The following is a 12,135-nucleotide window of genomic DNA, read 5'->3' on the forward strand; positions in this document are numbered from 1 at the left end:
GAGGCTCTGGCAGAGCAGCCAGGAGGGACGGGGATGGAGCAGGCAGCCCTGACAGACGGAAGCACATGTCAGTGAAAATCAAGGGCCTCGCTGAAATCAAGTGCAAAAGCCAGTCAGGTTCACAGACAGCAGATTTGGGCCCCTGGAATAAAAAGAATATTGTTAGCAGAGCTTCCTGGCAAGGCAACTGCTCTGCCAGGAGCTTTAAGTCTTTAAGAATGCAGTTGTCAGCTCAAGTCACCAAGGATTTTGCTCTTGGGTTTACTCGTGCTCCTCCAGGACCGAGGGGTAAATCTCCCACATGCCATGACCTACCGCTGAACCCCATGGATAGAAGCAATTTAATTAACACGGACATTTCAGAGTTTGAGTTTCATGCCAGCAGCTCTCACTGCAATGTAAAGAAGGATACTCGACGCATGGATGCTTGATCCATTTGTACAGCCAGGAAAAAAAATGGAATTAATGTGGGCAGGTTCTATGGCTTTGCAGGCTGAGCAAGTTTCAATATTTTTCAGTAAGTAACTGAAATATTACTTGCTTTGCGACTTGAAATTGCTTTGAAATTTGAAAAGGCTTGCTTTGCCTTCAGCAGGTCTGCCTTAGACTGGCTTTGTTCCTGAGTGGCACGCCAACCTAGTAGCCTTTTAATGCCTTTATTCATCCTCCCCCAACTGCAGGTCTGATCCTGGGAAGGGCTCACCCCCATTTTCTGGTTGCAGGAAGCCCCCAGCAGACGTGCACAGAATTACTGCCTCCTGGGAAGCTCACGCCCTGCTCTTGCCCCAAAATTTTAGGGTTGTATCCAGTCTGAATGACTCAAAGCAAATATTTTCCAACTAGATTTTGCTCAAACTCTTGAAGCAATGAGACCTAAGGGTGAAGTCAAACAGATTGATTTGGAAAGAACAATCACTCCTAAAGAGCTCCTGTACCCAAGGGGTGGTGGGCACCAGGGCAGGTCCCCTATGAGCTTCCTTGGACCTTCTCCAACTCCGTATCTGCTGGGCAAGGAGAGGGGCTGCTGGCACAGCCGTGCACATGATGTTGGCTTTTTCTTTCTCCTGCAAAAGCCACAAGTAGCCACGATCCTTTGCTCATCAGGGGACATGACAACGAACCTCAGCAATTAGCTGGCTGATGGCAAAAGCTGCCCCAGGTTGTTTTGGTGCAGGGGCTCCAGAAGGGCTGCTCCCTGTACGCTGAGGCTCTCTGCCAGGGACAGCTCTGACCCCATCCTTTGCAATATCTCTGTCAGCAAGTGATCAAAGATGGTATTGAGATTTCAGGCTCTTGTTCTTAACTACCACCTGATTCTCCTCCAGCCTGCAGCTCCATCATTTTGAGTGGTTTTTCCACGCTGTGGGCACAGGCACCCACTTGACCTGAGGAGCAGCCCAGCACTGCTGGCTTTAGCCACAGCAGCCTCCCTTCAGCTTTGCTGGGATGGAAAAAAGAAGTCAAAGCCTCTCTGTTGACTGCAGATGTGCGTATGAATGTGAGGCATTTGCCTAATAAATATCTTCCTAAAGGGGGATTAATTAGCATCCCAAGATCTGCTCTCACTGCATGCCTCTGGCTGCAGCAGCTCTGCAGAGGCTTCTCTTCGCAGCGGTGATTTCAGGCTGTAAATGTGCTGCTGGCCCCTTTTGGATGCACAGATCCCTGGCTGAGGGTTCATAGGTTTGTTCAGGAGCTGGCTGTGGCTGGAGCACCCTCACCGTGCCAGTGGCTGGTGGTCACCACGCACATCCTGGTGTCCCCAGCACTGCCGTGCACCATGACCCATCGCAGTGGGGATGCAGACCACCTCCTCTCATGGCTGTCCAAGTGCCACGAGCCAACAAATAAGAAGTGACTGTCAAACCAGACAAGCTGAATTGCTTCCAGCTTGTAAAATGCCAGGGAAAGAGAACCAGGAGCTGGAGATGGGCTACCACAAACCTCTGTTGGGTGGGCACCTGCGTGGGAGCTCGCCACCCTCAGTGACCATCATGGCTAAAGGGGGAAACAGCCCCTTGGAGAGCACAGCCCCTCTCCTCCCAGCATGGACCTCTGCAGCAGATCTGATAAGTCATGTGCTGAACTTTTTTTTTTTTTTTGACTATTTGTCTGTTTTGTTTTGTTTTGTTTGGGTTTGGTTTGGTTTTGGTTTTATCTATAAGGGGTGTCCTGGCGCAGATGTTCTTTTCTTCATTAACGGATATGCAGGCATCCATGGGAGGTATCTGAAGATGATTCACTTCTTACAACTTTTTTGTTTGTCTGAAGTTTATTTGCTTTGAGAATATGAAAGTTTCCAAAGCAGCATACATGCACACAGCTGTTTTTTCTGCTTCCAAACAGTGACTTGGAACTTGCACATCCACCTAACATCTAGGAACGTTTGCGGTGAAGAAACCCCTCTGTAGATCACAGCAGCATTAATACCCAAGCCATACCCAGCTGTTACTCAGATTTATCTCATACGCCTCAACACAACCAGGAGGAACACTTTCAAATAGAGAGGTTCTGCAGATTGGAAAGATCTTCATTTATAGAGTAGCATTTCCTGGCACCAAGCACACCAGCTTGGAGACAATGCATCTTTCCTCCTGTTAATATTATTACAGTGTATTTATTTATTTATTTTATTTTATTTTATTTTATTTTATTTTATTTTATTTTATTTTATTTTATTTTATTTTATTTTATTTTATTTTATTTTATTTATTTTCATGTTTTGACAGCTTTTACAGAGCTTCATTTAAATGAACTGAGGAGCCCAAAGAGAAGAGGCTGGATGGATGGGACATGAAGGAGACACACAGGAAGCACCAGAGCTTTTAAGCCAGTTGCATGTGGGAATGCCACAGGTGGTGTGAGCCAGAAAATGCTCTTTTCTTGGTGTCTTTCCTTTCCTTTCCTTTCCTTTCCTTTCCTTTCCTTTCCTTTCCTTTCCTTTCCTTTCCTTTCCTTTCCTTTCCTTTCCTTTCCTTTCCTTTCCTTTCCTTTCCTTTCCTTTCCTTTCCTTTCCTTTCCTTTCCTTTCCTTTCCCTTTTATTTATTTATTTTTATATTCAGAAAAATACCTGCCTCTGTGATCAGTTCCCCCTCTTGCTATGAAGAACTGACAGCCACCCAGGTTTTGGCTACCTGCTTGGGTCAGCGGGGAAAGGTTACTACAAAAATTTGCAATATCACGAACAGCTCTGTCAATGTGTATCTGGTTTTGCTAAGGAAGGAAAGAACCTGAGGTTAATGACTGTACTTTCAACCAACAGCTCTTTTGCTGGTGTTTTTAACAGCAGTTGCTTTAGCTGGTGGTCGCCAGGCGAAGTGCAGCTGTAGCCTCGTGATCCTGCAGGGAGCTGCCAGCGACTCGGACCAGCAGCATCTCATCTACCCCTCTGCGTGCAGGCACAGATGGGGAAAGGGTCTGGAAGGAGGGGAAAAAAAGGAGGAAAACAGGCAGAAAATCACAGAAGAGAAGAAATGAGTGTATTCTGTGGCCAGGAGGGGGAAATCAGATGTCAAAGCAGCCACAGATAAAAAAACAAAAACTCAAAATATGGCTAAAGGATGTCTCAGCCCAGGGTGAGCTCTGTGGTGGTAAGGCAGAAAATGATATGAAAAGGCTTGGTTTGGTTGGTGATTTGTTATTGGGGTGTGTGTGGGGGTACATTTGGGAATCTGTTCGGCTGCTGAGCAAAGGAAAAGGGCATTTTCAGCTCCCCCATCCTCCTGCAAAAGGCACGGGATTTGTCCCACTAACCCCTTCACCGTCAGGAGGTGGGGGCCAGCAAGTGCCCGAGCCCCTCCAGCAGCAGTATATATTACCTCAGGCTATATATATTATAAATACTGTCCCCTATAGGGGCTGGGCTCACATCACAGCTGATTTCACTTTTTTTTTTCCAGTGCTCCAACCAGGCTGGGGTTTTCTTGTCCCTGCATATTGCCTTCCAGCAAGGAGCTGAGGCAAATTGTCAGGTATTGCCAGTTTTGCTGTTCACTGATGCCTCCGGGCTCCCGTGTGCAGGGTCCTGGGTCCCCTCCCTTTACACGTGGGGACACCGATGGCTCCAGGTGCTGCAGGGAGCGGGGCTCCTCTGGGAGAAGCAAAACCAGCAGCAAGGAGAGACCTCTGCCTGACTCCACTGCTGTCCCAGGGGGCATCAAGCTCTGAAAATCACACTTCCCACAGCTGCCTGGTGCTCGATCCTCTTCTGCTCAGAGAGGTCCAGACACCCCGGTTTGATTTTGGTTTTATTTATTTATTTTAGTGGGATTTTGTGGCAGGCACTCGGTTCCAGACACTGGAACTTTAAGGGAAGCACCAAACACTGTGAGAGCTGTGAAGTGGGCAGCAGAGGAACCGGCTGGAGGGAGACACGAGCAAGTTTCCGATTTTTAAGGAAGTTTTCCAGACTGAAAGGAGAGTTTTGTTCGACTTTCCCCTCCGATGAGCGCCACAGCGCAGCAGTGGGTGTCACTGCGATCCCGGGCTGCCACGTTTCCTTTAAAATCGCAGCCTTAGCAGCTTGCACATCACGAAGGTCGACAGCTTCGTGCTTTTTGGGAAGCAGAGAGCAGCTTTTTTGGGAAGCAGAGAGCGGGGACAGCCGCCCGGCTCGGTTTGGGCTGCAGGAGGTGCAGGGGAGCCAGAGGAGCCCTCCTCCTCCTCTCCCTGCCCTGCAGCTGGATTTTCTCCCTGCCACTTCCCCGGGATGCTCCGAGAAGGACGCTCGGTGCCGCGGGCCCTATCCTGCACCCTGGGCTCTGCTCGGGGAACAGGGGAAAACGACCGGACTCGGCCCTCCAGCGGCTCTCCCGAGTACTACATGGCGTTGTGCCCCCAGAACCAGCTTGGGGGCCCTGCCCGGGGTCCCTCTGACCCCATATTTGCCTAGGAGGGTCCGTGGAAACACGGCTACACCTGCAGGGTCCTACCGGGGGTCCTGGCTGCAGAGCGAACCGAAGGGCAGGCAAGGGAGCAATAGGGAAACCTGCAGCCTCCCTCCCTCCAGCCCTCTCCGAGACACACCGGGGTTTTCCTGCACCATCCTCCCTCCTGGTGTTCTCATCCAGCCAGACACAAGGTTTGAACTCTTCATCTCTGTGCAATTTAACTGAAAACCTAAAAACCAGCACTTCTTCAGGTGCCTCTGTTATAAATATCAATGTAAGAAGTGGTTACTCTATCACAAGGTCATGCTCTAAGTGTGCTGCTCCCAGGGAAACAAGCAAACAAACAAACCTAGCATAATATATTTCTTTTTCCTGATAATTTCCCAGCCTTCCTGACCACCAGCATCTATCACCTTCCCCTCGTGCCCTCTGCAAGAGGCAGAGCCAAAATGCAGGGCAGATGTTAAGTGGCACTGCCTTGTGATGCTTTGGAGGCAAGTTACCCACAGCAGAAGTCCCATTTCTGTTTGTGCCCACTCATACAACTAGGTCTGGATGCATTTTGTACCACAAGGATAGGGCTTGCTGCTAGCTCTGACTCTGTGCTGGCTTTCTTGAGCTCTTCTCCCAAAAGTGATGTCCGAGGCACGGTGCCCATGTGCCATGCTCTGAACCAGCAGGGTTAATCCGTAGTGAAAAACCATTTATTGTCCTGACTTCCAGCCCTGTGCTTGCTCCCCAGGATGGTCTGCACAGCTATCCAGCCTCCTGATGATTGCACATCACCTTTCCTGGTTCAGCCTGATGCCCTGTGCTGTGCCAGGGCAGGACTCAGCCCTCACATTGCCCTCCTCCCTCTGCACTCACAGGTTATTTCTTTATTAAAATACAGCATCCAGACGCTGCCTCCCCAAAATCATCTGGTCTTAGAGCCCACCTGCTGAGCAGGTACTTGGTGTGGCTTCAATAAACAGGTTTTACACAGGAAAAGCCAGGAGCCATGCTGAATGCAAAAGGGAAGATCAGAAGATTTGAGTTCTAGGTTCAGCATCTCATTTAAACCTAAGTGAGGCTCGAAGCTGGGTAAGAAAAACCTCTCTGCGGCTGTTCCCTGCCCGCCCAGCAGTGATCTTTGGGGAATTGCTGCCGACTGCTTCGAAATTCAATTTCAGCACCAGCAGCAGCACTTTGGGGCTGGCAGTAATTGCTTTGCTGGATGAGGCTGGGCGGGCGGATGGGTGCATCCCCGTGCCAGGACGGGGCCAGGACAAGTGTCCTGCCCCCAAAACCAGTGTGGTTTTGCTGAGAGCACAGCTGAGAGCCCTGAATCAGCGGTGAATCTTCTGGGGGACCACACTCTCTCCTGAGCTGCTCCCAGGCTACTCCGTGCTATTTCCAGCACATCTCCATAAAATAGCTCACCCCCCCTCCCCAGCGGGGCTGACTCTCCGCAGCAGGGAGCGAACTCAGCAATTTACCAGAGGGATTCTGGTTCTTATTTTAGACTCCTGTTTTAGCCTTCTTTTTCTTTTTTAAATTTCTCGCTTAAATCCCTTTCCCTGCTCTAGGAACAAGGTGCTGCCGTGGCAGTGTCACACCGCCAGCCCGCTCCCTGCAAGCCTCCCCCTGCCCCAGTGTGCTGCCTTTACCCGGGCAATACGAGATGCTCTGGCCTAAGCAGCTGCTTATTTTTTTTTATATTTATTTTTTCACCTGCAAACAACAGCAGAGACAGTGAAATAGAAATATGGATTTATTGGTATGCCTGACCCAGGGTTTCAGGAGTGCTGCTGCTGGACCTGGGGCTGGGGATTGCAGTGCAGATCCCCAATGCCAACCGGAGGTGCAGGTTGTATTTGTCACCCTGCAACCTGCTTCACCCATTGCAAAGGGCCCTCCCCAGATGGCAAGATCTGCCTTGTGCCTGCCACATGCAGAAACCTGGCCATCAGAAAATCCATGCATAATGCCTGCGGGCCGTCTCAATTTCAGAGGACAGGAAGGGAACGGTAGGCTGCGGTCATGCGAGTCTCTTCAGTTGCTTCAGTACATCAACGTGCTGCTGCAACCAACCCCGGCTGCATCTGTTATTCCTATAATGCCAACTATGTATCATCTTGACTCATTTTCTATTAGATCCAGCTGTTCTGGCTGATATGCTATTGACCTTTTCAGCTAGTTCAGCACTTGGCTATCAGGGGGTCATTAGACGTGAGTTTGACACAGGCTCAAGGCTTACATCCATTGTGCCAGGGTGAGGAAGGATTTCATCCACCTGTTCCGAGCTGGAGCACCTTGGAAGATCAGCTGGCCCTTGCACGAGGTCACCACCGTGTCTGTAGGCTTCAGGCAGCACCAATAAATCAGGCTGTTCCTGAAGTTTCAGTAAAATGTGTAATCTGGAAAGTGCAGCTCAGCCACCCGCGCCCCGGCTTGTAGGAACCACAGGTTCAAATCACAGCGGGACCACGTCCTGACTTCAGCTTTCCTGGGCAAGAGGAGATGCCACAGTGATGCACACACTAAAAATACCTACAAAATATCAAGTAGCAGCCCTTTTTTTTTGTGGGGAAAGCACATCCAGGGCTTGGGGAAGGGGAAAGGACAGAAAGGCAGGGTAAGTGACTGACCAATACACATAAATGAAATATGGGAGATGGAAAGTAAGCAGAAAACAAAATGTAGGGAGATTTGTTCTTGCAGGCAATAACTTCTCAAAGGAGCTTTAATATTTTATGCTTACCCACTATTTCTCAGCATTCAGCCCCTAAAACTGAATCTCTGGTTGAGGTATGGTCAGAAGTTATCCAGTTTTTCTTCAACAAGTAAGGAACAAATCTTCACACGCTATCCACATTTAAAGTTAGTCTCATCTGTTTCTAAAAACCTTCAGATACGGAGGGGTCTGCAGCTTCCTTCCATAATTTAATCTCCAGTTTTATTGCTTAGTGTTTATATGTCATCATTCCTCACATCTATCCTAAGTTGCTTTTGTGGCATATTCCTCCTATTACCTTCTGTCCTCCTGCCAGCAGATGAGGGGCAACAACTGAACACCTCCTGCTTTACAGCAACATTTTGCATGTTGGAAAACTATTATCTTGTGGCTTTTTTGCCTCCTTTTGTAGACTAAACAAGACTAATTCCTTCAACTTGAACCACAAACTTGTCTTTTCAGCCATTTGGACTTGATTTAGAGCATAAGGCTTGGCTGATGTGCCTAGGTTAAGATGGAGCTGAAAACTCCCTCCCTTCATCACTTCAGTTTTGCTGGAAAAGTGATCAAAGCAGTAACAGCTCTATACATGATATGGCTTTTTGTCAGTGCTGCTTGTGGTCACAGAACCGCTGGGAGATGAGCCAGCACAGCCCTTCTGCAAGAGGCTTCTAGCAGAGACTGAGCGTGAGGTTCATCCCTTCCTTGCAGCCATGGTGCTTCACAGCAGGTTTCTGCCTTGTTTTCCACCAGCATTGCCACTGCCCAGCATCTCCAGGAGGTTTTCCAGGAGGGGACACAACTTGGACACAAATCTGCTCTTCTTGAATTTTCCCCACAGGTTTCCTTTCCTCTCTGTAGACAGGAACTTATGTGGCTTTGGTGTACCTGGGCCAGATATCGTGCAGCTTCTGGGTGAGGAAGGACTAAAGGAGAGACAATGCAGCACCCAGACAGCACATCCATACCATGCTGAGGTTTGGTTTCCCTGGACTGAAGCCTCCTTGGGTCCCCAGTATGGAGAACAATTTCTACAAACCTCTCTCTTCTGCTTTTGATAATCCCCTGCTCATCCCAGAGCCCCATGGGGAATCTGCATCCTGCACAGGGACCTTTCTCGGTGACTTGTGGAAGGTGTAAGGTCATTTTTAGGCTGGAGGGACACACCAGGAACAGCATGTTTGGCTGGTTTTGCTATCTCAATGGGACTGATTGCAGGGGAACAGCTGGTCCATCAAGGAGAGACGTGTGATAGTAAAATGCCAGATGAGTAAGACTAAACAGAGCTGTCCCGACTCATCTCTCACTTCCAGCAGATCAAACCAAAAATGACCCCAAGCAAGTCACCTATGTGAAACGCAAAAGGGTGCCTCCATTTTCAAAAAGGCACCTGGCCCCACAGGGCAGGACCCACTCAAAGGAAGGAGCACCACAGCTGTTATGTGCCCAGCCCTGATGTCCAATGATTCCCAAGATTTTTGGTTGCATCACTTAATTTTTCTACCCTGAGAGAACTTTGGGCTGAGTTTAGAGCTCTTATGTTAAGAGTTTGTTTTAATCATGATGTATAGGGTCAGGAGAATGAGGAGATGCACCCACGAGATACAAACATCCAGCAGTGGGGAGAAGCCATAACAAAGGTATAAACACAGTTATACTCCCACTCCACAGTAATACTCAGGTAGAGGAGTTTTCTCCATCAGTGGCAATGTCCTTGCCTAAACAGAGGCTGGTGGTGCCATTTCACAGCCTGCCTGTTGTCCACCTGCTCTGCACGAGCAGGAATCTGCCCCAGGTGCCCTGTCACAGCCACCAGCCGCTTTGGGATGTCTCAGTGACCGCAGAGGACATGCTCCATGCCTCTGCATGAACAGCTGAAGGGACCCGTGCTGGCTCTGATCTGCAAAACCAGCAACAGATCCAGACCTCGGTGCAGGTAGGCAATGCCCAGTGGGGATGTCTGCATCCCAATTGCCTTCCTTGTGCAAAACACTGGTTTTGCTGGGGTTAGAGCAGCTCCAGTTGCTTTGACTTGTTTGTTGTTAATACTTCTGTTTGGGTTAAATAGGCAATTGCACAATGGGGCTTTGAGTAGCCCGTGTTTTAAGTGTACATACTACAGTCTCCCATGCAAAACAATGCCTGGCCCCAAAATGTGTGCAGCCAGAGCTGGGCAGAGCACTTTTCTTTCCCTGTGAAATCTGCTAGGGTATCAAAGAGAAGAATAATACATCTGCCACAAATTGCAATGAAAAGCCACAATTGCAGAAACATTTTTCAAGCTGTAAACCTGAAAGAAAGATTCCAGGGAGCTCAACCAAAATGTTTCACTTCCATTTTAAACACACAGCGATTATCCCCATCACCCGCTCCGGTTGCAAAACAATACGTGTTTAGCGATGTCAAGTGTGGCTCGAAGAAATACTTTTTCCAAATTGCGAAATTTGTTGAAGGCAACATTTTTTTTTTTTTTTTTTTTTTTTCCCAGTGGAACACATTGTTTCTAGCTCATCTGATCAATTTTTAATTTTCCCAAGAATCTTGTTAGCCCAGCAGCAATCCAATAAACTCCAAACTGTAGCTGGACTCTGACACTTCTACAAGCACTGGAGGAACAAATGTGGCATGGGGAGTGATTTATGCACGTTCACTTGTGTTTCCCAGTCGCGGCTGCAGATCCCCTGCAGCTCTGGCTCTCTCCAGGAATCCCCTTGCTGTTCGCCCCACTGCTGCTCTCCCGAGCTGTCTGTGCCTCCCGTCCGTGCTGCTGTCTGCCAGCCCACCCACCCCGCAGCAACCTGTCCCTGCGGCAGGCACAGAGATCTGAGAGCCAGGACTGGAGATAAAAAGTGCCTGGGGTCATCCACCTGCCAGCCCAGCCAACACCTCCACCAGCCTGCCATGGCTACAGCGGCAAGAGAAGGAGAAATCAGAGGATGCCGAGGCTGGGGGAAGCATTGCCAAGAGGATTTTGGAGCTAGTAGTGTTTGTGTGTTTATTTCTGAAAGGTGCATTTTGGAGAGGGGATTTCACCTCTGTGCATGAGGAAATATCTGGTCAGGGAATGGGATGGTGATGCTCACTTTGTGATGCTCACTTTGTGAGCATCTGAAAGGATCGGTTTCTGATGAGCTCTGAGGTGCACAGGGCTTCTCTTCAGCCCGAGATGAGAAGTTAAGCATAAGGTGAAATCAGGTCCCGGGATGACAGAATATTCAGCGTTATTGGACAGGGGATGGTGGGGGAGAAGGCAGGGATGGGGGCTGCCCATGGTGGCCAGACTTTGAGTCCTGCTGAGCTGCAGGCAGGGAGTCCCTCAGGATGGATGGGCACAAGGCATGGAGAGCCATGATCCCAACCACGGCCCTTCTGGGCAGGAAACAGAAGTATTCAAGCTGTTCCTTCAGTCTCTAGTCACCAGTTGAGAGCATACTCAATGTCTCAAGTTACTGGGCTCGCAGGGAGTCATCACTTTTTGCTTGGCCATAAGAACAAAACCACAAGGAGCTGTGATCCCATCAGTGCCTTTCCATTCTGCTGCATGGCCTGGTGGGACCCTCATGGACCAGCTCTCCAGCATGGCCTCCAGCCTGCTCTCCTGGTTTCCCTCATCTGCAAAGCTCCCCGTGGTTTTCTGCCTTGGCCAGGACACTGGGTGATGGCCTGAAGGGTTAACAGCCATGGCTGCGAGTAGGGACAGAGAGGGCCAGGCACCCTGCCAGAAGGTAACACTGCGTGAGCACTGTTGGCACAGGCTTCAAACCCCTCGGCTAATTTGGGATGTTCTGCTTGTGACATGGAGGAATGCATTCCCCACCGGGAGAAAGCCCTTCAACGGGTCTAGCAAGAGCAGTGAATGTTTATTAATATAAGATAAGATTTCAAGAGCAGCTTTTAGGTTTGGCACATCTAGCTTTCTGAAAGCCCCATGTGAAGCATTTCCCTCGTGTGACACTCTTCCTCTGAGGAGCTCTGAGGGCACTGCAGAAGATGCTTTTGTGAAACCCAGGGGATGCAATGCAGGATGGCTGCTCACCTTCCGGCTATTGAAGAAATTTTAAAATGCAGAATTTAAAGGGCTAAAATCAGAGAGAAAATCTTGGGCAAAGTCATGTTTGCTTTCCATGCAGTGAGCTCAACAAGGTATCTCTCCACATTGGTAGAGCTGGATACAACTTGGGATCTGCAATAAAAATATCTGTATAACTATATCTATATCTACAGCAGATATAACCTTTTCTCTACGCAAGTCAAAAGGGTGTCTGGGCAAGCCCTGAACCCTTCCATGAGTAAAGAATAGGATATAGCAATAAGTGTGCAGGGTATTTTGAGCCGTGCTGCTGAGGCCTGCACCCACCAGGGCCCAGTAGTTGGCTTGGACATCGGACCTGCAGTGTCACAGCAGAGCATCCTGCTGGGCTGTGTGGCCCAGGTGATCAAACACAAGTGTGTGAGACACTTCACTGGGTTTGGCACTCCCTGATTTGAGAGGTGTCAAGAGCTCCTTAACATGAGGAGAGCCTCTTGGG

Source organism: Aythya fuligula, chromosome 4 (genome assembly GCF_009819795.1).
Source record: "Aythya fuligula isolate bAytFul2 chromosome 4, bAytFul2.pri, whole genome shotgun sequence".
In the NCBI taxonomy this organism is placed as follows: Eukaryota; Metazoa; Chordata; class Aves; order Anseriformes; family Anatidae; genus Aythya; species Aythya fuligula.